Here is a 5283-nt window from a genome sequence, read left to right on the forward strand (position 1 = left end):
TCTAACCAACACGCCCCCGTGTTCACCTTCTGTAAGTTTTCGTTACTGGCAGTTCACCACGGGGTCGTGTCCAGCGGACACGGGGCCGTGTCCAGACTGCCAGTAACATAAATCTTTGCTTTTTAACACCTCATTACACATCCAATCAACCTAAAAATTTATTTTTGGGACACATTGAGGACAATGTGTAATTTAAGTGTGGGGGGAGCTAAAACCTTGAAATTTTGCAAGTCCTAACAACAAGCCTTACACAAAACTCTATTGGAACCGCTAAACACCCCAAATTTTTTTCAAAAAAAAAATGTCATTTTTTTTACTTGTCTAAAGTTTAAGTTAGGAATACCAAGATTAATAAGGTTATATTTTTATAAAATTTACAACCGAGAGCGTCGTGATAACAAGAACCAACATAAGAAAATTATGAAACGGCATAACAAGTCTAGTTAAAATTTGATTATATATACTTGATCACATTAAAAACCCATTCCCACAAAAGTGAGTTTTTGAGCCTTTATTGAGCATACAAATTTACATCCTTAGACTAAATGCTCATTTTTCGTTTCTTGTGTGAATAGCCGCTTGGTTCTTGCAACTCTAGAACTTGCCACGACGATTCATTCCCGGTCCTTACCAACTTAAACCCAAGTAAGTAAATGATGGAGGCATTAGGACTAACCATTTTTCTTTCTACACCATTATTTTTCTTTTTTTTTTACCACCTACCCAAAATCCCCCTAGTTAACCCCTTTGAGCCTAAACCTTTCATTTCTTTACCCTAAAACCCTTTTACCCACCAAAAACCCTTTTTATTTTTACCCTTTATTTTAGTAACAAGCTCGGTTTTTCGTGTGACTAAAAAAAATGATGAATGATGAAGTTAGAAATAAACAAACAAAGCTCTTAAAACAAAAAGCTTGTTTGGAGAAATACTTCAAAATAAAAAGTCACTAAAACAAAGTGTTTTACGAAAACCGACGCTTTTTACGCTTTTCGCCCTTTTCTACTAACCCATTCACCCACCTTTAGCCCAAGCCTTTACCCAAAAAAGTCCTCTTGATATTTACAAAGGTAACAAGTTAAAAAGGAGGAAGATTGATTGCTTAGCAAGCTTATGGTAGGAATAAGTTCCATGCCGCTCTCGAGTGATTCACTAAAAATACACCTTCGGCCGAGTGTGAGTGATTTCTCCCGTGAGGTATGTGAACTTGTATATAAATGGAATTTTAAAAAGGCATGTTATGCCCAAATAAGTAATTTCTCCTATGAAACGTTCGAAACAAATCATAACGAATAGGATTGTAAATAAATAAAAATAAAACCCAAAAAGATCTTGGATTCTCAACACTCTATGACAAGCCAAAACCTTCTCTTCTACCTATTCTATTTGGGAGTGTAAGCCACAAATTAAAGAGTTTTGCTTGAGGACAAGCAAAAGTTCAAGTGTGGGGGTATTTGATGTGTGTAAAATGCAACATATAAATTACATTAAATAAGGCATAAAACTAACCCTTTTTAAGTACTAATGTTGGAAAAAGAGTGTTTTTGTCTTCCTTTTGTACTTTCAGGATTAAATGAGCTCAAATTCACAAAAGAAGCAAAAAGACAACTAAATCTAACATAAATACAAGAAAAGGAACATAAGTGGACTGCCCGACCCCTCAACGGCATCCTCCCAAGCAAAATAGAGAAGGCAGAAGACTGAACACGCCCCGTGCTCAGCCAGCACGGGGCCGTGCCCAAGAAGCAGCAGAAAAGACAAACCTATAGAAGCTTCTATTGCCCACCACGGGGTTGTGTCCAGTGAACACGGGGGCGTGGCGAAAGTACAGCAGGCGCATTAATTGTAATTGCGAATTACAATTAATGAAGAGAGAGAGTGTCAGACAGGCACGGGGGCGTGTCCAGCGGACACGGGGCCGTGCCCAGCCTTCTGTTCAGCCTATAAATAGGAGTGCTTGGTTTCATTTCAACTCATCCCTTGGCACACCACCTCTCTCACACTTCATCCAACACCCACCACCATCACAACACCATCATCCACCACCATCATCCATTGTCCATCATAGAGTGTGTGAGTCATCTCGGGATCCAAGATTGATCGTAAGAGTTCTTGACAATCAAGGCCATGTTTGCCTAAGTCTCTTACATCACTTGGTGAAGACAAGTGTTTAGTATAATACTTTTTATTTTTAATCTTTTGCACTTTTTATTTGGTTTTGTATTAATGACTTTAATAACTAGTTGCTTATGTTGAAGGTGATCTTTCCTTATCGTTTGTCCGTGGTGTCTTGGCATTATTTTACTGTCTATATAAAATAAAAGATTTTCACCATTCATATCTCCACGGTCTATATGGAGGTATGTTGGCTACCTGGTCGGGGGTTAAGGGAACGGTTTGGTAAGGGTCTTGCCCTTGTTCAGCGTTTAGAGGTCCTGCAAGGGACCTGGGTCAAATTTAGTAGGATCTCCTTCAATGCCCATAGGTATTGGATGGCGGGGATCCAAACTCTTTGACCCCCTCATAAGTTAACTACTATTAATACTATAACCCGGCTATTTAGGACTGTATCCCTGCTGACTCAGACTACTTAGCCGAGGGTAACGTCACCGCCAAAAGCGGGGCCTACCATAATTTGCATTAATAACTTAATTCATTATCTTCCAATAATCCAACCCTTTAGGATTGTATCCTTGCTGACTCAAACTACTGGGTTGAGGGTAACGCCGCCTTCAAAAGAGGGGCCTACTACAATAACTAAGATAATCTCTTAAACAAGTGCAAAAGTGCGAAAATAATCAAAGGTATACTAATACACGAGTCGGATCCAAGTGATTCATCTTGTCTATCTATTTTTATTTTTATTTTATTTTTCAGCATTTAGTTAGTTTTTATTTTCTTAGTTTAAAAACCTTTTCTAACTTTTTGATTTGATTAGACGTTGAGGATAAACCGGTACTAAAAGCTCTTGTGTCCTTGGACGACCTCGGTATCTTACCAACACTATACTACGTCCACGATGGGTGCACTTGCCCATATGTGTGTTTAGTGTTAGTAAATATCGTGTTTTATAAATTTAAAACTTGGTTAAAAGTGTAAAAAGGGCTTAAATATACATCTAAATTATATTACACCTAACGCACATCAGGTGCCTCTGATTTGCTTTCGGGAGTCACACCTGATTGCAAGTATGCAATGATTGGTGTCATCCAGGATGTTGTATCGTACTGGATGACGTTCACTTGGCGCAGGGGTACTGAGGGATTCTGCAGAATTTCAATGCGTATCTCCTTTGCCAAGTGTTGGAAGCTGGTGGACGCCAGTTTTGACAGTGCATCCGCGGATTTGTTTTCACTTCTGTTGATATGACGGATATTGAAGGAAGTGAATTTTGATTTTAGTTGTAAGGCTTGCTCGAGGTAGAGGATCATGATATCCCCTTTTGCGGTATAGTCACCACGCACCTGCCCTGCAACTAACAAGGAGTCGACGTGTGCTTCCAGATGCTGTATGCCGAGCTTGACTGCTAGACGTAGCCCTGCCAATAGAGCCTCATACTCTGCCTCGTTATTTGTGCTTTTGAAATCAAGGCGGATTGCATATGTAAGCTCTTGGCCATCGGGGCTGACGAGTCGCAGACCTGCGCCCGCACCTTCTTCATTGGACGCACCATCAGTAAAAAGTGCCCATATTTCTGAAGAAGGTGGTGGTCATGCAGGGTTTTGTTCTTCCTCGCATTCTTGAATGCGATTTGTCGGTACCTCGGCGACGAAATCTGCCAGGACCTGGCCTTTGATTGCGGGGCGCGGCTTGTAGTTTAGCGTGAGCGCGCCCAGCTCGATTGCCCATTTTGCTAATCTCCCAGAGATGTCAGGTTTGGATAGGATCGGGCCGATCCTGTAGTTGGTTAACACCGTGATGACGTGATTTGCGAAGTAGCGTCGCAACCGTCTTGATGCGAGTACTAGTGCTAGTACCAACTTTCCATTATTGAATATCTTGTTTCTGGGTCGTTGAGCATCTTACTAATGTAGTAGATGGGTGTTTGAACTCCCTCTCGCTCCACTATTAGTACCGCACCCACCGCATTGTCTGCGGCGGGAAGGTATAATATAAGTGGTTCGTCTTTGCGTTGTGCGGTTAGAGTTGGGAGTTGTATCAAACACTCCTTCATTTCCCGGAAGGCATCTTCAGCCTCTGCGGTCCATTAAAATTGTTCTTTCTTTAGACAGTTCCGCAGGATCTTGATGAAAGGATAAGACTTAGTTGCATGGTTGGCTAAGAATCTATTTAGTGCGGCTAGCCTGCCGGCTAGTCGTTGCATCTCTTTCATCGTTGAAGGCGATGGCATGCGCTCGATCGCCTGAACTTTTTCCGGGTTTACCTTGAATCCATCTTTGGTTACGATGAATCCAAGGAATTTGCCTTCTTCCATTCCAAACGAGCATTTCCCTGGATTGAGCTTCATATTGACGCTTCGCAGAGCTTGGAATGTTCTTTCGATATCAGTGAGCATGGTATCCACTTCCATGCTCATGACGACCATGTCGTCCATGTAGATTTCGACACTTTTGCTGATTTGCCCGCGGAAAGTGTCGTTCATTAGTTTTTGATAGGTTGCGCCCGCGTTGCGCAACCCAAACGACATTTTTGTATAGCAGTAGTTTCCGGTAGGGGTGCGGAATGCCGTTTTGTCTTCATCCTCGATTGCCATCTGTACCTGGTGGTAGCCTTTGTAACAATCGAGGAAGCACTTCCATCGAAATGGTGTGAGGTTATCGACCTTTTCGTCGATTTCCGGAAGTGCGTAACAATCCTTGGGACAGGCTTTGCTGAGGTCTTTGTAATCGACACACATGCGCCAGCCCCCGGATGGCTTTTCTACCATGACTGGGTTGGACAACCAAGTCTGGTACTTGACTTCCCGCAGGATGCCTGCGGAGAGCAGTTCTTCGACCTGCTCACGCATCGCCTGGTTTTTTGCGGATCCAAGGTGGCGTTGGGCTTGGATCACCGGCTTGATACCTGGTAAGGTATTTAAGAAATGTTGCGCAATGTCGCGTGGGACCCCGGTCATGTCTGCGGGTGCCCACGCAAAAATATCTTGGTTCCTGAAGAGCAGCTGCTTCAGGTGCGCTCTGGTGTTGGGGGACAAGGCGTGGCCCAACGTGACCTTTTGTTCTGGGTATTTTGCGTTGAGGACCCATTTTTCTAGTTGGTTGTTGGGGGTTGGCCTTGCTATCTTCGTCGGACGCAGTTCGTCCGACGTCATAACTTCCCTGCGT

This window comes from Helianthus annuus, chromosome 14 (assembly GCF_002127325.2).
Source record: "Helianthus annuus cultivar XRQ/B chromosome 14, HanXRQr2.0-SUNRISE, whole genome shotgun sequence".
NCBI lineage: Eukaryota > Viridiplantae > Streptophyta > Magnoliopsida > Asterales > Asteraceae > Helianthus > Helianthus annuus.